Genomic DNA, 22,645 nt, shown 5'->3' with positions numbered 1-22,645 from the left:
GTAGGCCAGAGTACGAGTCTAAGATCTTAGCTATTAGGCCAGAGTAAGAGTTAAGACCTTAACCATTAGGCCAGAGTACGAGTCTAAGACCTTAGCTATTAGGCCAGAGTAAGAGTTAAGACCTTAACCAGTAGGCCAGAGTAAGAGTTAAGACCTTAACCATTAGGCCAGAGTACGAGTCTAAGATCTTAGCTATTAGGCCAGAGTAAGAGTTAAGACCTTAACCATTAGGCCAGAGTACGAGTCTAATACCTTAGCTATTAGGCCAGAGTACGAGTCTAAGACCTTAACCAGTAGGCCAGAGTAAGAGTTAAGACCTTAACCATTAGGCCAGAGTACGAGTCTAGGACCATAGCTATTAGGCCAGAGTAAGAGTTAAAACCTTAGCAATTAGGCCAGCATAAGAGCTAAGACCTTATCCAGTAGGCCAGAGTAAGAGTTAAGACCTTACCCAGTAGGCCAGAGTACGAGACTAAGACCTTAGCTATTAGGCCAGAGTAAGAGTTAAGACCATAACCAGTAGGCCAGAGTAAGAGTTAAGACCTTAACCAGTAGGCCAGAGCACGAGTCTAAGACCTTAGCTATTAGTCCAGAGTAAGAGTTAAGACCTTAGCTATTAGGCCAGAGTACGAGTCTAAGACCTTAGCTATTAGGCCATAGTAAGAGTTAAGACCTTAACCAGTAGGCCAGAGTAAGAGTTAAGACCTTAACCAGTAGGCCAGAGTAAGAGTTAAGACCTTAACCAGTAGGCCAGATTAAGAGTTAAGACCTTAGCTATTAGGCCAGAGTAAGAGTTAAGACCTTAACCATTAGGCCAGAGTACAAGTCTAAGACCTTAGCTATTAGGCCAGAGTAAGAGTTAAGACCTTAACCAGTAGGCCAGAGTAAGAGTTAAGACCTTAACCATTAGGCCAGAGTACGAGTCTAAGACCGTAGCTATTAGGCCAGAGTAAGAGTTAAGACCTTAACCAGTAGGCCAGAGTAAGAGTTAAGACCTTAACCATTAGGCCAGAGTACGAGTCTAAGACCTTAGCTATTAGGCCAGAGTAAGAGTTAAGACCTTAACCATTAGGCCAGAGTACAAGTCTAAGACCTTAGCTATTAGGCCAAGGTAAGAGTTAAGACCTTAACCAGTAGGCCAGAGTAAGAGTTAAGACCTTAACCAGTAGGCCAGAGTTCGAGTCTAAGACGTTAGCTATTAGGCCAGAGCAAGAGTTAAGACCTTAGCTATTAGGCCAGAGTACGAGTCTAAGACCTTACCTATTAGGCCATAGTAAGAGTTAAGACCCTAACCAGTTGGCCAGAGTAAAAGTTAAGACCTTAACCAGTAGGCCAGAGTAAGAGTTAAGACCTTAGCTATTAGGCCAGAGTAAGAGTTAAGACCTTAACCATTAGGCCAGGGTACGAGTCTAAGACCTTAGGTATTACGCCAGAGTAAGAGTTAAGACCTTAACCATTAGGCCAGAGTACGAGTCTAAGACCTTAGCTATTAGGCCAGAGTACGAGTCGAAGACCTTAGCTATTAGGCCAGAGTAAGCGTTAAGACCTTAACCATTAGGCCAGAGTACGAGTTAAGACCTTAACCAGTAGGCCAGAGTACGAGGCTAAGACCTTAGCTATTAGGCCAGAGTAAGAGTTAAGACCTTAGCTATTAGGCCAGAGTAAAGGTTAAGACCTTAACCATTAGGCCAGAGCACGAGTCTAAGGCCTTAGCTATTAGGCCAGAGTAAGAGTTAAGACCTTAACCATTAGGCCAGAGTACGAGTCTAAGACCTTAGCTATTAGGCCAGAGTACGAGTCTAAGACCTTAACCATTAGGCCAGAGTACGAGTCTAAGACCTTAGCTATTAGGCCAGAGTACGAGTCTAAGTCCTTAGCTATTAGGCCAGAGTAAGAGTTAAGACCCTAGCTATTAGGCCAGAGTAAGAGTTAAGACCTTAACCATTAGGCCAGAGTACGAGTCTAAGACCTTAGCTGTTATGCCACAGTAAGGGTAAAGACCTTAACCAGTAGGCCAGAGTAAGAGTTAATACCTTAACCATTAGGTCAGAGTATGAGTCTAAGACCTTAGCTATTAGGCCAGAGTAAGAGTTAAGAACTTAGCTATTAGGCCAGAGTAAGAGTTAAGACCGTAACCAGTAGGCCAGAGTACGAGTCTAAGACCTTAGCTATTAGGCCAGAGTAAGAGTTAAGACCTTAACCAGTAGGCCAGAGTAAGAGTTAAGACCTTAACCTGTAGGCCAGAGTACAAGTCTAAGACCTTAGCTATTAGGCCAGAGTACGAGTCTAAGACCTTAGCTATTAGGCCATAGTAAGAGTTAAGACCTTAACCAGTAGGCCGGAGTAAGAGTTAAGACCTTAGTTATTAGGCCAGAGTAAGAGTTAGGACCTTAGCTATTAGGCCAGAGTAAGAGTTAAGACCTTAACCATTAGGCCAGAGTATGAGTCTAAGACCTTAGCTATTAGGCCAGAGTAAAAGTTAAGACCTTAACCAGTAGGCCAGAGTAAGAGTTAAGACCTCAGCTATTAGGCCAGAGTAAGAGTTAAGACCTTAACCAGTAGGCCAGAGTAAGAGTTAAGACCTTAACCATTAGGCCAGAGTACGAGTCTAAGACCTTAGCTATTAGGCCAGAGTAAGAGTTAAGACCTTAACCAGAAGGCCCAAGTAAGAGTTAAGACCTTAACCTGCAGGCCAGAGTAAGAGTTAAGACCTTAACCATTAGGCCAGGGTACGAGTCTAAGACCTTAGCTATTAGGCCAGAGTAAGAGTTAAAACCTTAGCTATTAGGCCAGAGTAAAAGTTAAGACCTTAACCATTAGGCCACAGTACGAGTCTAAGACCTTAGCTATTAGGCCAGAGTAAGAGTTAAGACCTTAACCATTAGGAGAGAGTACGAGTCTAAGACCTTAACTATTAGGCCAGAGTACGAGTCTAAGACCTTAGCTATTAGAGCAGAGTAAGCGTTAAGATCTTAACCATTAGGCCAGAGTACGAGTTAAGACCTTAACCAGTAGGCCAGAGTACGAAGCTAAGACCTTAGCTATTAGGCCAGAGTAGGAGTTAAGACCTTAGCTATTAGGCCAGAGTAAAAGTTAAGACCTTAACCATTAAGCCAGAGTACGAGTCTAAGACCTTAGCTATTAGGCCAGAGTAAGAGTTAAGACCTTAACCATTAGGCCAGAGTACGAGTCTAGGACCTTAGCTATTAGGCCAGAGTACGAGTCTAAGACCTTAGCTATTAGGCCACAGTAAGAGTTAAGACCTTAGCTATTAGGCCAGAGTAAGAGTTAAGACCTTAACCATTACGCCAGAGTACGAGTCTAAGACCTTAGCTGTTAGGCCAGAGTAAGTGTTAAGACCTTAGCTATTAGGCCAGAGTAAGAGTTAAGACCTTAACCAGTAGGCCAGAGTAAGAGTTAAGACCTTAACCATTAGGCCAGAGTACGAGTCTAAGACCTTAGCTATTAGGCCAGAGTACGAGTCTAAGACCTTAACCAGTAGGCCAGAGTAAGAGTTAAGACCTTAACCATTAGGCCAGAGTACGAGTCTAAGATCTTAGCTATTAGGCCAGAGTAAGAGTTAAGACCTTAGCTATTAGGCCAGATTACGAGTCTAAGACCTTTGCTATTAGGCCAGAGTAAGTGTTAAGACCTTAGCTATTAGGCCAGAGTAAGAGTTAAGACCTTAACCAGTAGGCCAGAGTAAGAGTTAAAGACCTTAACCAGTAGGCCAGAGTAAGAGTTAAGACCTTACCCATTAGGCCAGAGTACGAGTCTAAGACCTTAGCTATTAGGCCAGAGTAAGAGTTAAGACCTTAACTATTAGGCCAGAGTAAGAGTTAAGACCTTAGCTATTAGGCCAGAGTACGAGTCTAAGACCTTAGCTATTAGGCTAGAGTAAGAGTTAAGACCTTAACCAGTAGGCCAGAGTAAGAGTTAAGACCTTAGCTATTATGCCAGAGTAAGAGTTAGGACCTTAACTATTAGGCCAGAGTACAAGTCTAAGACCTTAGCTATTAGGCCAGAGTACGAGTCTAAGACCTTTGCTATTAGGCCAGAGTAAGAGTTAAGACCTTAGCTATTAGGCCTCACTAAGAGTTAAGACCTTAACCAGTAGGCCAGAGTAAGAGTTAAGACCTTAACCATTAGGCCAGAGTACGAGTCTAAGACCGTAGCTATTAGGCCAGAGTAAGAGTTAAGACCTTAACCAGTAGGCCAGAGTTCGAGTCTGAGATGTTAGCTATTAGGCCAGAGTAAGAGTTAAGACCTTAGCTATTAGGCCAGAGTAGGAGTCTAAGACCTTAGCTATTAGGCCATAGTAAGAGTTAAGACCTTAACCAGTAGGCCAGAGTAAGAGTTAAGACCTTAACCAGTAGGCCAGAGTAGGAGTTAAGACCTTAGCTATTAGTCCAGAGTAAGCGTTAAGACTTTAACCATTAGGCCAGAGTACGAGTCTAAGACCTTAGCTATTAGGCCAGAGTACGAGTCTAAGACCTTAGCAATTAGGCCAGAGTAAGAGTTAAGACCTTAACCAGTAGGCCAGAGTAAGAGTTAAGACCTTAACCAGTAGGCCAGAGTACGAGGCTAAGAACTTAGCTATTAAGGCCAGAGTAAGAGTTAAGACCTTAGCTATTAGGCCAGAGTAAAAGTTAAGACCTTAACCATTAGGCCACAGTACGAGTCTAAGACCTTAGCTATTAGACCAGAGTAAGAGTTAAGACCTTAACCATCAGGCCAGAGTACGAGTCTAAGACCTTAGCTATTAGGCCAGAGTAAGCGTTAAGACCTTAACCATTAGGCCAGAGTACGAGTTAAGACCTTAAACAGTAGGCCAGAGTACGAGGCTAAGACCTTAGCTATTAGGCCAGAGTAAGAGTTAAGACCTTAGCTATTAGGCCAGAGTAAAAGTTAAGACCTTAACCATTAGGCCAGAGCACGAGTCTAAGACCTTAGCTATTAGGCCAGAGGAAGAGTTAAGACCTTAACCATTAGGCCAGAGTATGAGTCTAAGACCTTAGCTATTAGGCCAGAGTATGAATCTAAGACCTTAACCATTAGGCCAGAGTAGGAGTCTAAGACCTTAGCTATTAGGCCAGAGTACGAGACTAAGACCTTAGCTATTAGGCCAGAGTAAGAGTTAAGACCTTAGCTATTAGGCCAGAGTAAGAGTTAAGACCTTAACCATTAGGCCAGAGTACGAGTCTAAGACCTTAGATATTATGCCAGAGTAAGGGTAAAGACATTAACCAGTAGGTCAGAGTAAGAGTTAATACCTTAACCATTAGGTCAGAGTACGAGTCTGAGACCTTAGCTATTAGGCCAGAGTAAGATTTAAGACCTTAGCTATTAGGCCAGAGTAAGAGTTAAGACCTTAACCTGTAGGCCAGAGTACGAGTCTAAGACCTTAGCTATTAGGCCAGAGTACGAGTCTAAGACCTTAGCTATTAGGCCAGAGTAAGAGTTAGGACCTTAGCTATTAGGCCAGAGTAAGAGTTAAGACCTTAACCATTAGGCCAGAGTATGAGTCTAAGACCTTAGCTATTAGGCCAGAGTAAAAGTTAAGACCTTAACCAGTAGGCCAGAGTAAGAGTTAAGACCTCAGCTATTAGGCCAGAGTAAGAGTTAAGACCTTAACCCGTATGCCAGAGTAAGAGTTAAGACCTTAACCATTAGGCCAGAGTACGAGTCTAAGACCTTAGCTATTAGGCCAGAGTAAGAGTTAAGACCTTAACCAGAAGGCCCAAGTAAGAGTTAAGACCTTAACCATTAGGCCAGAGTAAGAGTTAAGACCTTAACCATTAGGCCAGGGTACGAGTCTAAGACCTTAGCTATTAGGCCAGAGTAAGAGTTAAAACCTTAGCTATTAGGCCAGAGTAAAAGTTAAGACCTTAACCATTAGGCCACAGTACGAGTCTAAGACCTTAGCTATTAGGCCAGAGTAAGAGTTAAGACCTTAACCATTAGGAGAGAGTACGAGTCTAAGACCTTAACTATTAGGCCAGAGTACGAGTCTAAGACCTTAGCTATTAGAGCAGAGTAAGCGTTAAGATCTTAACCATTAGGCCAGAGTACGAGTTAAGACCTTAACCAGTAGGCCAGAGTACGAAGCTAAGACCTTAGCTATTAGGCCAGAGTAGGAGTTAAGACCTTAGCTATTAGGCCAGAGTAAAAGTTAAGACCTTAACCATTAAGCCAGAGTACGAGTCTAAGACCTTAGCTATTAGGCCAGAGTAAGAGTTAAGACCTTAACCATTAGGCCAGAGTACGAGTCTAGGACCTTAGCTATTAGGCCAGAGTACGAGTCTAAGACCTTAGCTATTAGGCCACAGTAAGAGTTAAGACCTTAGCTATTAGGCCAGAGTAAGAGTTAAGACCTTAACCATTACGCCAGAGTACGAGTCTAAGACCTTAGCTATTAGGCCAGAGTAAGTGTTAAGACCTTAGCTATTAGGCCAGAGTAAGAGTTAAGACCTTAACCAGTAGGCCAGAGTAAGAGTTAAGACCTTAACCATTAGGCCAGAGTACGAGTCTAAGACCTTAGCTATTAGGCCAGAGTACGAGTCTAAGACCTTAACCAGTAGGCCAGAGTAAGAGTTAAGACCTTAACCATTAGGCCAGAGTACGAGTCTAAGATCTTAGCTATTAGGCCAGAGTAAGAGTTAAGACCTTAGCTATTAGGCCAGATTACGAGTCTAAGACCTTTGATATTAGGCCAGAGTAAGTGTTAAGACCTTAGCTATTAGGCCAGAGTAAGAGTTAAGACCTTAACCAGTAGGCCAGAGTAAGAGTTAAAGACCTTAACCAGTAGGCCAGAGTAAGAGTTAAGACCTTACCCATTAGGCCAGAGTACGAGTCTAAGACCTTAGCTATTAGGCCAGAGTAAGAGTTAAGACCTTAACTATTAGGCCAGAGTAAGAGTTAAGACCTTAGCTATTAGGCCAGAGTACGAGTCTAAGACGTTAGCTATTAGGCTAGAGTAAGAGTTAAGACCTTAACCAGTAGGCCAGAGTAAGAGTTAAGACCTTAGCTATTATGCCAGAGTAAGAGTTAGGACCTTAACTATTAGGCCAGAGTACGAGTCTAAGACCTTAGCTATTAGGCCAGAGTACGAGTCTAAGACCTTTGCTATTAGGCCAGAGTAAGAGTTAAGACCTTAGATATTAGGCCTCACTAAGAGTTAAGACCTTAACCAGTAGGCAAGAGTAAGAGTTAAGACCTTAACCATTAGGCCAGAGTACGAGTCTAAGACCGTAGCTATTAGGCCAGAGTAAGAGTTAAGACCTTAACCAGTAGGCCAGAGTTCGAGTCTGAGATGTTAGCTATTAGGCCAGAGTAAGAGTTAAGACCTTAACCATTAGGCCAGAGTAGGAGTCTAAGACCTTAGCTATTAGGCCATAGTAAGAGTTAAGACCTTAACCAGTAGGCCAGAGTAAGAGTTAAGACCTTAACCAGTAGGCCAGAGTAGGAGTTAAGACCTTAGCTATTAGTCCAGAGTAAGCGTTAAGACTTTAACCATTAGGCCAGAGTACGAGTCTAAGACCTTAGCTATTAGGCCAGAGTACGAGTCTAAGACCTTAGCAATTAGGCCAGAGTAAGAGTTAAGACCTTAACCAGTAGGCCAGAGTAAGAGTTAAGACCTTAACCAGTAGGCCAGAGTACGAGGCTAAGAACTTAGCTATTAAGGCCAGAGTAAGAGTTAAGACCTTAGCTATTAGGCCAGAGTAAAAGCTAAGACCTTAACCATTAGGCCACAGTACGAGTCTAAGACCTTAGCTATTAGGCCAGAGTAAGCGTTAAGACCTTAACCATTAGGCCAGAGTACGAGTTAAGACCTTAAACAGTAGGCCAGAGTACGAGGCTAAGACCTTAGCTATTAGGCCAGAGTAAGAGTTAAGACCTTAGCTATTAGGCCAGAGTAAAAGTTAAGACCTTAACCATTAGGCCAGAGCACGAGTCTAAGACCTTAGCTATTAGGCCAGAGTAAGAGTTAAGACCTTAACCATTAGGCCAGAGTATGAGTCTAAGACCTTAGCTATTAGGCCAGAGTATGAATCTAAGACCTTAACCATTAGGCCAGAGTAGGAGTCTAAGACCTTTGCTATTAGGCCAGAGTATAAGTCTAAGACCTTAGCTATTAGGCCAGAGTAAGAGTTAAGACCTTAGCTATTAGGCCAGAGTAAGAGTTAAGACCTTAACCATTAGGCCAGAGTACGAGTCTAAGACCTTAGATATTATGCCAGAGTAAGGGTAAAGACATTAACCAGTAGGTCAGAGTAAGAGTTCATACCTTAACCATTAGGTCAGAGTACGAGTCTGAGACCTTAGCTATTAGGCCAGAGTAAGAGTTAAGACCTTAGCTATTAGGCCAGAGTAAGAGTTAAGACCTTAACCATTAGGCCAGAGTACGAGTCTAAGACCTTAGATATTATGCCAGAGTAAGGGTAAAGACATTAACCAGTAGGTCAGAGTAAGAGTTCATACCTTAACCATTAGGTCAGAGTACGAGTCTAAGACCTTAGCTATTAGGCCAGAGTACGAGTCTAAGACCTTAGCTATTAGGCTAGGCCAGAGTAAGAGTTAAGTCCTTAACCATTAGGCCAGAGTATGAGTCTAAGACCTTAGCTATTAGGCCAGAGTAAAAGTTAAGACCTTAACCAGTAGGCCAGAGTAAGAGTTAAGAGCTCAGCTATTAGGCCAGAGTAAGAGTTAAGACCTTAACCAGTAGGCCAGAGTAAGAGTTAAGACCTTAACCATTAGGCCAGAGTACGAGTCTAAGACCTTAGCTATTAGGCCAGAGTAAGAGTTAAGACCTTAACCAGAAGGCCCGAGTAAGAGTTAAGACCTTAACCTGCAGGCCAGAGTACGAGTCTAAGACCTTAGCTATTAGGCCAGAGTACGGGTCTAAGACCTTACCTGTTAGGCCAGAGTAAGAGTTAAGACCCTAACCAGTAGGCCAGAGTCAGAGTTAAGAACTTAGCTATTAGGCTAGAGTAAGAGTTAAGACCTTAACCATTAGGCCAGAGTACGAGTCTAAGACCTTACCTATTAGGCCAGAATACGAGTCTAATACCTTAGCTATTAGACCAGAGTAAGAGTTAAGACCCTAACCAGTAGGCCAGAGTCAGAGTTAAGAACTTAGCTATTAGGCTAGAGTAAGAGTTAAGATCTTAACCATTAGGCCAGAGTACGAGTTAAGACCTTAACCAGTAGGCCAGAGTACGAAGCTAAGACCTTAGCTATTAGGCCAGAGTAAGTGTTAAGACCTTGGCTATTAGGCCAGAGTAAGAGTTAAGACCTTAACCAGTAGGCCAGAGTAAGAGTTAAGACCTTAACCAGTAGGCCAGAGTAAGAAATAAGACCTTAACAATTAGGCCAGAGTACGAGTCTAAGACCTTAGCTATTAGGCCAGAGTACGAGTCTAAGACCGTAACCAGTAGGCCAGAGTAAGAGTTAAGACCTTAACCATTAGGCCAGAGTACGAGTCTAAGATCTTAGCTATTAGGCCAGAGTAAGAGTTAAGACCTTAGCTATTAGGCCAGATTACGAGTCTAAGACCTTTGCTATTAGGCCAGAGTAAGAGTTAAGACCTTAGCTATTAGGCCAGAGTAAGAGTTAAGACCTTAACCAGTAGGCCAGAGTAAGAGTTAAAGACCTTAACCAGTAGGCCAGAGTAAGAGTTAAGACCTTACCCATTAGGCCAGAGTACGAGTCTAAGACCTTAGCTATTAGGCCAGAGTAAGAGTTAAGACCTTAGCTATTAGGCTAGAGTAAGCGTTAAGACCTTAGCTATTAGGCCAGAGTAAGAGTTAAGACCTTAACCAGTAGGCCAGAGTAAGAGTTAAGACCTTAACCATTAGGCCAGAGTATGAGTCTAAGACCTTAGCTATTAGGCCAGAGTAAGAGTTAAAACCTTATCCAGTAGGCCAAAGTAAGAGTTAAGACCTTAACCAGTAGGCCAGAGTATGAGTCTAAGACCTTAGCTATTAGGCCAGAGTAAGAGTTAAGACCTTAACCAGTAGGCCAGAGTAAGAGTTAAGACCTTAACCAGTAGGCCAGAGTAAGAGTTAAGACCTTAACCATTAGGCCAGAGTATGAGTCTAAGACCTTAGCTATTAGGCCAGAGTACGAGTCTAAGACCTTAACCAGTAGGCCAGAGTAAGAGTTAAGACCTTAACCATTAGGCCAGAGTACGAGTCTAAGATCTTATCTATTAGGCCAGAGTAAGAGTTAAGACCTTAGCTATTAGGCCAGATTACAAGTCTAAGACCTTTGCTATTAGGCCAGAGTAAGAGTTAAGACCTTAGCTATTAGGCCAGAGTAAGAGTTAAGACCTTAACCAGTAGGCCAGAGTAAGAGTTAAAGACCTTAACCAGTAGGCCAGAGTAAGAGTTAAGACCTTACCCATTAGGCCAGAGTACAAGTCTAAGACCTTAGCTATTAGGCCAGAGTAAGAGTTAAGACCTTAGCTATTAGGCCAGAGTAAGCGTTAAGACCTTAGCTATTAGGCCAGAGTAAGAGTTAAGACCTTAACCAGTAGGCCAGAGTAAGAGTTAAGACCTTCACCATTAGGCCAGAGTATGAGTCTAAGACCTTAGCTATTAGGCCAGAGTAAGAGTTAAGACCTTATCCAGTAGGCCAAAGTAAGAGTTAAGACCTTAACCAGTAGGCCAGAGTATGAGTCTAAGACCTTAGCTATTTGGCCAGAGTAAGAGTTAAGACTTTAACCATTAGGCCAGAGTACGAGTCTAAGACATTAGATATTAGGCCAGAGTAAGAGTTAAGACCTTAACCAGTAGGCCAGAGTAAGAGTTAAGACCTTATCCATTAGGCCAGAGTACGAGCCTAAGACCTTAGCTATTAGGCCAGAGTACGAGTCTAAGACCTTAGCTATTAGGCCAGAGTAAGAGTTAAGAGCTTAACCAGTAGGCCAGAGTACGAGTCTAAGACCTTAGCTATTAGGCCAGAGTAAGAGTTAAGACCTTAGCTATTAGGCCAGAGTACGAGTCTAAGACCTTAGCTATTAGGCCAGAGTAAGAGTTAAGACCTTAACCAGTAGGCCAGAGTAAGAGTTAAGACCTTAGCTATTAGGCCAGAGTAAGAGTTAAGACCTTAGCTATTAGGCCTCACTAAGAGTTAAGACCTTAACCAGTAGGCCAGAGTAAGAGTTAAGACCTTAACCATTAGGCCAGAGTACGAGTCTAAGACCTCAGCTATTAGGCCAGAGTAAGACTTAAGACCTTAACCAGTAGGCCAAAGTAAGAGTTAAGACCTTAACCATTAGGCCAGAGTACGAGTCTAAGACCTTAGCTATTAGGCCAGAGTAAGAGTTAAGACCTTAACCAGAAGGCCCGTGTAAGAGTTAAGACCTTAACCTGCAGGCCAGAGTAAGAGTTAAGACCTTAACCATTAGGCCAGGGTACGAGTCTAAGACCTCAGCTATTAGGCCAGAGTAAGAGTTAAAACCTTAGCTATTAGGCCAGAGTAAAAGTTAAGACCTTAACTATTAGGCCACAGTACGAGTCTAAGACCTTAGCTATTAGGCCAGAGTAAGAGTTAAGACCTTAACCATTAGGAGAGAGTACGAGTCTAAGACCTTAGCTATTAGGCCAGAGTACGAGTCTAAGACCTTAGCTATTAGAGCAGAGTAAGCGTTAAGACCTTAACCATTAGGACAGAGTACGAGTTAAGACCTTAACCAGTAGGCCAGAGTACGAAGCTAAGACCTTAGCTATTAGGCCAGAGTAAGTGTTAATACCTTAGCTATTAGGCCAGAGTAAGAGTTAAGACCTTAACCAGTAGGCCAGAGTAAGAGTTAAGACCTTAACCATTAGGCCAGAGTATGAGTCTAAGACCTTAGCTATTAGGCCAGAGTACGAGTCTAAGACCTTAACCAGTAGGCCAGAGTAAGAGTTAAGACCTTAACCATTAGGCCAGAGTACGAGTCTAAGATCTTAGCTATTAGGCCAGAGTAAGAGTTAAGACCTTAGCTATTAGGCCAGATTACAAGTCTAAGACCTTTGCTATTAGGCCAGAGTAAGAGTTAAGACCTTAGCTATTAGGCCAGAGTAAGAGTTAAGACCTTAACCAGTAGGCCAGAGTAAGAGTTAAAGACCTTAACCAGTAGGCCAGAGTAAGAGTTAAGACCTTACCCATTAGGCCAGAGTACGAGTCTAAGACCTTAGCTATTAGGCCAGAGTAAGAGTTAAGACCTTAGCTATTAGGCCAGAGTAAGCGTTAAGACCTTAGCTATTAGGCCAGAGTAAGAGTTAAGACCTTAACCAGTAGGCCAGAGTAAGAGTTAAGACCTTCACCATTAGGCCAGAGTATGGGTCTAAGACCTTAGCTATTAGGCCAGAGTAAGAGTTAAGACCTTATCCAGTAGGCCAAAGTAAGAGTTAAGACCTTAACTAGTAGGCCAGAGTATGAGTCTAAGACCTTAGCTATTTGGCCAGAGTAAGAGTTAAGACTTTAACCATTAGGCCAGAGTACGAGTCTAAGACCTTAGATATTAGGAGAGAGTAAGAGTTAAGACCTTAACCAGTAGGCCAGAGTAAGAGTTAAGACCTTATCCATTAGGCCAGAGTACGAGCCTAAGACCTTAGCTATTAGGCCAGAGTACAAGTCTAAGACCTTAGCTATTAGGCCAGAGTAAGAGTTAAGAGCTTAACCAGTAGGCCAGAGTACGAGTCTAAGACCTTAGCTATTAGGCCAGAGTAAGAGTTAAGACCTTAGCTATTAGGCCAGAGTACGAGTCTAAGACCTTAGCTATTAGGCCAGAGTAAGAGTTAAGACCTTAACCAGTAGGCCAGAGTAAGAGTTAAGACCTTAGCTATTAGGCCAGAGTAAGAGTTAAGACCTTAGCTATTAGGCCTCACTAAGAGTTAAGACCTTAACCAGTAGGCCAGAGTAAGAGTTAAGACCTTAACCATTAGGCCAGAGTACGAGTCTAAGACCATAGCTATTAGGCCAGAGTAAGAGTTAAGACCTTAACCAGTAGGCCAGAGTAAGAGTTAAGACCTTAACGATTAGGCCAGAGTACGAGTCTAAGACCTTAGCTATTAGGCCAGAGTAAGAGTTAAGACCTTAACCAGTAGGCCAGAGTAAGAGATAAGACCTTAACCGGTAGGCCAGAGTACGAGTCTAAGATCTTAGCTATTAGGCCAGAGTAAGAGTTAAGACCTTAACCATTAGGCCAGAGTACGAGTCTAAGACCTTAGCTATTAGGCCAGAGTAAGAGTTAAGACCTTAACCAGTAGGCCAGAGTAAGAGTTAAGACCTTAACCATTAGGCCAGAGTACGAGTCTAAGATCTTAGCTATTAGGCCAGAGTAAGAGTTAAGACCTTAACCATTAGGCCAGAGTACGAGTCTAAGACCTTAGCTATTAGGCCAGAGTAAGAGTTAAGACCTTAACCAGTAGGCCAGAGTAAGAGTTAAGACCTTAACCAGTAGGCCAGAGTAAGAGTTAAGACCTTAACCATTAGGCCAGAGTATGAGTCTAAGACCTTAGCTATTAGGCCAGAGTACGAGTCTAAGACCTTAACCAGTAGGCCAGAGTAAGAGTTAAGACCTTAACCATTAGGCCAGAGTACGAGTCTAAGATCTTAGCTATTAGGCCAGAGTAAGAGTTAAGACCTTAGCTATTAGGCCAGATTACAAGTCTAAGACCTTTGCTATTAGGCCAGAGTAAGAGTTAAGACCTTAGCTATTAGGCCAGAGTAAGAGTTAAGACCTTAACCAGTAGGCCAGAGTAAGAGTTAAAGACCTTAACCAGTAGGCCAGAGTAAGAGTTAAGACCTTACCCATTAGGCCAGAGTACGAGTCTAAGACCTTAGCTATTAGGCCAGAGTAAGAGTTAAGACCTTAGCTATTAGGCCAGAGTAAGCGTTAAGACCTTAGCTATTAGGCCAGAGTAAGAGTTAAGACCTTAACCAGTAGGCCAGAGTAAGAGTTAAGACCTTCACCATTAGGCCAGAGTATGAGTCTAAGACCTTAGCTATTAGGCCAGAGTAAGAGTTAAGACCTTATCCAGTAGGCCAAAGTAAGAGTTAAGACCTTAACCAGTAGGCCAGAGTATGAGTCTAAGACCTTAGCTATTTGGCCAGAGTAAGAGTTAAGACTTTAACCATTAGGCCAGAGTACGAGTCTAAGACATTAGATATTAGGCCAGAGTAAGAGTTAAGACCTTAACCAGTAGGCCAGAGTAAGAGTTAAGACCTTATCCATTAGGCCAGAGTACAAGCCTAAGACCTTAGCTATTAGGCCAGAGTACGAGTCTAAGACCTTAGCTATTAGGCCAGAGTAAGAGTTAAGAGCTTAACCAGTAGGCCAGAGTACGAGTCTAAGACCTTAGCTATTAAGCCAGAGTAAGAGTTAAGACCTTAGCTATTAGGCCAGAGTACGAGTCTAAGACCTTAGCTATTAGGCCAGAGTAAGAGTTAAGACCTTAACCAGTAGGCCAGAGTAAGAGTTAAGACCTTAGCTATTAGGCCAGAGTAAGAGTTAAGACCTTAGCTATTAGGCCTCACTAAGAGTTAAGACCTTAACCAGTAGGCCAGAGTAAGAGTTAAGACCTTAACCATTAGGCCAGAGTACGAGTCTAAGACCTCAGCTATTAGGCCAGAGTAAGACTTAAGACCTTAACCAGTAGGCCAAAGTAAGAGTTAAGACCTTAACCATTAGGCCAGAGTACGAGTCTAAGACCTTAGCTATTAGGCCAGAGTAAGAGTTAAGACCTTAACCAGAAGGCCCGTGTAAGAGTTAAGACCTTAACCTGCAGGCCAGAGTAAGAGTTAAGACCTTAACCATTAGGCCAGGGTACGAGTCTAAGACCTCAGCTATTAGGCCAGAGTAAGAGTTAAAACCTTAGCTATTAGGCCAGAGTAAAAGTTAAGACCTTAACTATTAGGCCACAGTACGAGTCTAAGACCTTAGCTATTAGGCCAGAGTAAGAGTTAAGACCTTAACCATTAGGAGAGAGTACGAGTCTAAGACCTTAGCTATTAGGCCAGAGTACGAGTCTAAGACCTTAGCTATTAGAGCAGAGTAAGCGTTAAGACCTTAACCATTAGGCCAGAGTACGAGTTAAGACCTTAACCAGTAGGCCAGAGTACGAAGCTAAGACCTTAGCTATTAGGCCAGAGTAAGTGTTAAGACCTTAGCTATTAGGCCAGAGTAAGAGTTAAGACCTTAACCAGTAGGCCAGAGTAAGAGTTAAGACCTTAACCAGTAGGCCAGAGTAAGAGTTAAGACCTTAACCATTAGGCCAGAGTATGAGTCTAAGACCTTAGCTATTAGGCCAGAGTACGAGTCTAAGACCTTAACCAGTAGGCCAGAGTAAGAGTTAAGACCTTAACCATTAGGCCAGAGTACGAGTCTAAGATCTTAGCTATTAGGCCAGAGTAAGAGTTAAGACCTTAGCTATTAGGCCAGATTACAAGTCTAAGACCTTTGCTATTAGGCCAGAGTAAGAGTTAAGACCTTAGCTATTAGGCCAGAGTAAGAGTTAAGACCTTAACCAGTAGGCCAGAGTAAGAGTTAAAGACCTTAACCAGTAGGCCAGAGTAAGAGTTAAGACCTTACCCATTAGGCCAGAGTACGAGTCTAAGACCTTAGCTATTAGGCCAGAGTAAGAGTTAAGACCTTAGCTATTAGGCCAGAGTAAGCGTTAAGACCTTAGCTATTAGGCCAGAGTAAGAGTTAAGACCTTAACCAGTAGGCCAGAGTAAGAGTTAAGACCTTCACCATTAGGCCAGAGTATGAGTCTAAGACCTTAGCTATCAGGCCAGAGTAAGAGTTAAGACCTTATCCAGTAGGCCAAAGTAAGAGTTAAGACCTTAACCAGTAGGCCAGAGTATGAGTCTAAGACCTTAGCTATTTGGCCAGAGTAAGAGTTAAGACTTTAACCATTAGGCCAGAGTACGAGTCTAAGACCTTAGATATTAGGAGAGAGTAAGAGTTAAGACCTTAACCAGTAGGCCAGAGTAAGAGTTAAGACCTTATCCATTAGGCCAGAGTACGAGCCTAAGACCTTAGCTATTAGGCCAGAGTACGAGTCTAAGACCTTAGCTATTAGGCCAGAGTAAGAGTTAAGAGCTTAACCAGCAGGCCAGAGTACGAGTCTAAGACCTTAGCTATTAGGCCAGAGTAAGAGTTAAGACCTTAGCTATTAGGCCAGAGTACGAGTCTAAGACCTTAGCTATTAGGCCAGAGTAAGAGTTAAGACCTTAACCAGTAGGCCAGAGTAAGAGTTAAGACCTTAGCTATTAGGCCAGAGTAAGAGTTAAGACCTTAGCTATTAGGCCTCACTAAGAGTTAAGACCTTAACCAGTAGGCCAGAGTAAGAGTTAAGACCTTAACCATTAGGCCAGAGTACGAGTCTAAGACCATAGCTATTAGGCCAGAGTAAGAGTTAAGACCTTAACCAGTAGGCCAGAGTAAGAGTTAAGACCTTAACGATTAGGCCAGAGTACGAGTCTAAGACCTTAGCTATTAGGCCAGAGTAAGAGTTAAGACCTTAACCAGTAGGCCAGAGTAAGAGATAAGACCTTAACCGGTAGGCCAGAGTACGAGTCTAAGATCTTAGCTATTAGGCCAGAGTAAGAGTTAAGACCTTAACCATTAGGCCAGAGTACGAGTCTAAGACCTTAGCTATTAGGCCAGAGTAAGAGTTAAGACCTTAACCAGTAGGCCAGAGTAAGAGTTAAGACCTTAACCAGTAGGCCAGAGTAAGAGTTAAGACCTTAACCATTAGGCCAGAGTATGAGTCTAAGACCTTAGCTATTAGGCCAGAGTACGAGTCTAAGACCTTAACCAGTAGGCCAGAGTAAGAGTTAAGACCTTAACCATTAGGCCAGAGTACGAGTCTAAGATCTTAGCTATTAGGCCAGAGTAAGAGTTAAGACCTTAGCTATTAGGCCAGATTACAAGTCTAAGACCTTTGCTATTAGGCCAGAGTAAGAGTTAAGACCTTAGCTATTAGGCCAGAGTAAGAGTTAAGACCTTAACCAGTAGGCCAGAGTAAGAGTTAAAGACCTTAACCAGTAGGCCAGAGTAAGAGTTAAGACCTTACCCATTAGGCCAGAGTACAAGTCTAAGACCTTAGCTATTAGGCCAGAGTAAGAGTTAAGACCTTAGCTATTAGGCCAGAGTAAGCGTTAAGACCTTAGCTATTAGGCCAGAGTAAGAGTTAAGACCTTAACCAGTAGGCCAGAGTAAGAGTTAAGACCTTCACCATTAGGCCAGAGTATGAGTCTAAGACCTTAGCTATTAGGCCAGAGTAAGAGTTAAGACCTTATCCAGTAGGCCAAAGTAAGAGTTAAGACCTTAACCAGTAGGCCAGAGTATGAGTCTAAGACCTTAGCTATTTGGCCAGAGTAAGAGTTAAGACTTTAACCATTAGGCCAGAGTACGAGTCTAAGACATTAGATATTAGGCCAGAGTAAGAGTTAAGACCTTAACCAGTAGGCCAGAGTAAGAGTTAAGACCTTATCCATTAGGCCAGAGTACGAGCCTAAGACCTTAGCTATTAGGCCAGAGTACGAGTCTAAGACCTTAGCTATTAGGCCAGAGTAAGAGTTAAGAGCTTAACCAGTAGGCCAGAGTACGAGTCTAAGACCTTAGCTATTAGGCCAGAGTAAGAGTTAAGACCTTAGCTATTAGGCCAGAGTACGAGTCTAAGACCTTAGCTATTAGGCCAGAGTAAGAGTTAAGACCTTAACCAGTAGGCCAGAGTAAGAGTTAAGACCTTAGCTATTAGGCCAGAGTAAGAGTTAAGACCTTAGCTATTAGGCCTCACTAAGAGTTAAGACCTTAACCAGTAGGCCAGAGTAAGAGTTAAGACCTTAACCATTAGGCCAGAGTACGAGTCTAAGACCTCAGCTATTAGGCCAGAGTAAGACTTAAGACCTTAACCAGTAGGCCAAAGTAAGAGTTAAGACCTTAACCATTAGGCCAGAGTACGAGTCTAAGACCTTAGCTATTAGGCCAGAGTAAGAGTTAAGACCTTAACCAGAAGGCCCGTGTAAGAGTTAAGACCTTAACCTGCAGGCCAGAGTAAGAGTTAAGACCTTAACCATTAGGCCAGGGTACGAGTCTAAGACCTCAGCTATTAGGCCAGAGTAAGAGTTAAAACCTTAGCTATTAGGCCAGAGTAAAAGTTAAGACCTTAACTATTAGGCCACAGTACGAGTCTAAGACCTTAGCTATTAGGCCAGAGTAAGAGTTAAGACCTTAACCATTAGGAGAGAGTACGAGTCTAAGACCTTAGCTATTAGGCCAGAGTACGAGTCTAAGACCTTAGCTATTAGAGCAGAGTAAGCGTTAAGACCTTAACCATTAGGCCAGAGTACGAGTTAAGACCTTAACCAGTAGGCCAGAGTACGAAGCTAAGACCTTAGCTATTAGGCCAGAGTAAGTGTTAAGACCTTAGCTATTAGGCCAGAGTAAGAGTTAAGACCTTAACCAGTAGGCCAGAGTAAGAGTTAAGACCTTAACCAGTAGGCCAGAGTAAGAGTTAAGACCTTAACCATTAGGCCAGAGTATGAGTCTAAGACCTTAGCTATTAGGCCAGAGTACGAGTCTAAGACCTTAACCAGTAGGCCAGAGTAAGAGTTAAGACCTTAACCATTAGGCCAGAGTACGAGTCTAAGATCTTAGCTATTAGGCCAGAGTAAGAGTTAAGACCTTAGCTATTAGGCCAGATTACAAGTCTAAGACCTTTGCTATTAGGCCAGAGTAAGAGTTAAGACCTTAGCTATTAGGCCAGAGTAAGAGTTAAGACCTTAACCAGTAGGCCAGAGTAAGAGTTAAAGACCTTAACCAGTAGGCCAGAGTAAGAGTTAAGACCTTACCCATTAGGCCAGAGTACGAGTCTAAGACCTTAGCTATTAGGCCAGAGTAAGAGTTAAGACCTTAGCTATTAGGCCAGAGTAAGCGTTAAGACCTTAGCTAGTAGGCCAGAGTAAGAGTTAAGACCTTAACCAGTAGGCCAGAGTAAGAGTTAAGACCTTCACCATTAGGCCAGAGTATGGGTCTAAGACCTTAGCTATTAGGCCAGAGTAAGAGTTAAGACCTTATCCAGTAGGCCAAAGTAAGAGTTAAGACCTTAACCAGTAGGCCAGAGTATGAGTCTAAGACCTTAGCTATTTGGCCAGAGTAAGAGTTAAGACTTTAACCATTAGGCCAGAGTACGAGTCTAAGACCTTAGATATTAGGAGAGAGTAAGAGTTAAGACCTTAACCAGTAGGCCAGAGTAAGAGTTAAGACCTTATCCATTAGGCCAGAGTACGAGCCTAAGACCTTAGCTATTAGGCCAGAGTACAAGTCTAAGACCTTAGCTATTAGGCCAGAGTAAGAGTTAAGAGCTTAACCAGTAGGCCAGAGTACGAGTCTAAGACCTTAGCTATTAGGCCAGAGTAAGAGTTAAGACCTTAGCTATTAGGCCAGAGTACGAGTCTAAGACCTTAGCTATTAGGCCAGAGTAAGAGTTAAGACCTTAACCAGTAGGCCAGAGTAAGAGTTAAGACCTTAGCTATTAGGCCAGAGTAAGAGTTAAGACCTTAGCTATTAGGCCTCACTAAGAGTTAAGACCTTAACCAGTAGGCCAGAGTAAGAGTTAAGACCTTAACCATTAGGCCAGAGTACGAGTCTAAGACCATAGCTATTAGGCCAGAGTAAGAGTTAAGACCTTAACCAGTAGGCCAGAGTAAGAGTTAAGACCTTAACGATTAGGCCAGAGTACGAGTCTAAGACCTTAGCTATTAGGCCAGAGTAAGAGTTAAGACCTTAACCAGTAGGCCAGAGTAAGAGATAAGACCTTAACCGGTAGGCCAGAGTACGAGTCTAAGATCTTAGCTATTAGGCCAGAGTAAGAGTTAAGACCTTAACCATTAGGCCAGAGTACGAGTCTAAGACCTTAGCTATTAGGCCAGAGTAAGAGTTAAGACCTTAACCAGTAGGCCAGAGTAAGAGTTAAGACCTTAACCATTAGGCCAGAGTACGAGTCTAAGATCTTAGCTATTAGGCCAGAGTAAGAGTTAAGACCTTAACCATTAGGCCAGAGTACGAGTCTAAGACCTTAGCTATTAGGCCAGAGTAAGAGTTAAGACCTTAACCAGTAGGCCAGAGTAAGAGTTAAGACCTTAACCAGTAGGCCAGAGTAAGAGTTAAGACCTTAACCATTAGGCCAGAGTATGCGTCTAAGACCTTAGCTATTAGGCCAGAGTACGAGTCTAAGACCTTAACCAGTAGGCCAGAGTAAGAGTTAAGACCTTAACCATTAGGCCAGAGTACGAGTCTAAGATCTTAGCTATTAGGCCAGAGTAAGAGTTAAGACCTTAGCTATTAGGCCAGATTACAAGTCTAAGACCTTTGCTATTAGGCCAGAGTAAGAGTTAAGACCTTAGCTATTAGGCCAGAGTAAGAGTTAAGACCTTAACCAGTAGGCCAGAGTAAGAGTTAAAGACCTTAACCAGTAGGCCAGAGTAAGAGTTAAGACCTTACCCATTAGGCCAGAGTACGAGTCTAAGACCTTAGCTATTAGGCCAGAGTAAGAGTTAAGACCTTAGCTATTAGGCCAGAGTAAGCGTTAAGACCTTAGCTATTAGGCCAGAGTAAGAGTTAAGACCTTAACCAGTAGGCCAGAGTAAGAGTTAAGACCTTCACCATTAGGCCAGAGTATGAGTCTAAGACCTTAGCTATTAGGCCAGAGTAAGAGTTAAGACCTTATCCAGTAGGCCAAAGTAAGAGTTAAGACCTTAACCAGTAGGCCAGAGTATGAGTCTAAGACCTTAGCTATTTGGCCAGAGTAAGAGTTAAGACTTTAACCATTAGGCCAGAGTACGAGTCTAAGACATTAGATATTAGGCCAGAGTAAGAGTTAAGACCTTAACCAGTAGGCCAGAGTAAGAGTTAAGACCTTATCCATTAGGCCAGAGTACAAGCCTAAGACCTTAGCTATTAGGCCAGAGTACGAGTCTAAGACCTTAGCTATTAGGCCAGAGTAAGAGTTAAGAGCTTAACCAGTAGGCCAGAGTACGAGTCTAAGACCTTAGCTATTAAGCCAGAGTAAGAGTTAAGACCTTAGCTATTAGGCCAGAGTACGAGTCTAAGACCTTAGCTATTAGGCCAGAGTAAGAGTTAAGACCTTAACCAGTAGGCCAGAGTAAGAGTTAAGACCTTAGCTATTAGGCCAGAGTAAGAGTTAAGACCTTAGCTATTAGGCCTCACTAAGAGTTAAGACCTTAACCAGTAGGCCAGAGTAAGAGTTAAGACCTTAACCATTAGGCCAGAGTACGAGTCTAAGACCTCAGCTATTAGGCCAGAGTAAGACTTAAGACCTTAACCAGTAGGCCAAAGTAAGAGTTAAGACCTTAACCATTAGGCCAGAGTACGAGTCTAAGACCTTAGCTATTAGGCCAGAGTAAGAGTTAAGACCTTAACCAGAAGGCCCGTGTAAGAGTTAAGACCTTAACCTGCAGGCCAGAGTAAGAGTTAAGACCTTAACCATTAGGCCAGGGTACGAGTCTAAGACCTCAGCTATTAGGCCAGAGTAAGAGTTAAAACCTTAGCTATTAGGCCAGAGTAAAAGTTAAGACCTTAACTATTAGGCCACAGTACGAGTCTAAGACCTTAGCTATTAGGCCAGAGTAAGAGTTAAGACCTTAACCATTAGGAGAGAGTACGAGTCTAAGACCTTAGCTATTAGGCCAGAGTACGAGTCTAAGACCTTAGCTATTAGAGCAGAGTAAGCGTTAAGACCTTAACCATTAGGCCAGAGTACGAGTTAAGACCTTAACCAGTAGGCCAGAGTACGAAGCTAAGACCTTAGCTATTAGGCCAGAGTAAGTGTTAAGACCTTAGCTATTAGGCCAGAGTAAGAGTTAAGACCTTAACCAGTAGGCCAGAGTAAGAGTTAAGACCTTAACCAGTAGGCCAGAGTAAGAGTTAAGACCTTAACCATTAGGCCAGAGTATGAGTCTAAGACCTTAGCTATTAGGCCAGAGTACGAGTCTAAGACCTTAACCAGTAGGCCAGAGTAAGAGTTAAGACCTTAACCATTAGGCCAGAGTACGAGTCTAAGATCTTAGCTATTAGGCCAGAGTAAGAGTTAAGACCTTAGCTATTAGGCCAGATTACAAGTCTAAGACCTTTGCTATTAGGCCAGAGTAAGAGTTAAGACCTTAGCTATTAGGCCAGAGTAAGAGTTAAGACCTTAACCAGTAGGCCAGAGTAAGAGTTAAAGACCTTAACCAGTAGGCCAGAGTAAGAGTTAAGACCTTACCCATTAGGCCAGAGTACGAGTCTAAGACCTTAGCTATTAGGCCAGAGTAAGAGTTAAGACCTTAGCTATTAGGCCAGAGTAAGCGTTAAGACCTTAGCTATTAGGCCAGAGTAAGAGTTAAGACCTTAACCAGTAGGCCAGAGTAAGAGTTAAGACCTTCACCATTAGGCCAGAGTATGAGTCTAAGACCTTAGCTATTAGGCCAGAGTAAGAGTTAAGACCTTATCCAGTAGGCCAAAGTAAGAGTTAAGACCTTAACCAGTAGGCCAGAGTATGAGTCTAAGACCTTAGCTATTTGGCCAGAGTAAGAGTTAAGACTTTAACCATTAGGCCAGAGTACGAGTCTAAGACCTTAGATATTAGGA

The sequence above is a fragment of the Triturus cristatus genome, chromosome 4_1 (assembly GCF_964204655.1).
Source record: "Triturus cristatus chromosome 4_1, aTriCri1.1, whole genome shotgun sequence".
Lineage (NCBI taxonomy): Eukaryota > Metazoa > Chordata > Amphibia > Caudata > Salamandridae > Triturus > Triturus cristatus.
Note: the sequence above shows the minus strand (reverse complement) of the source record.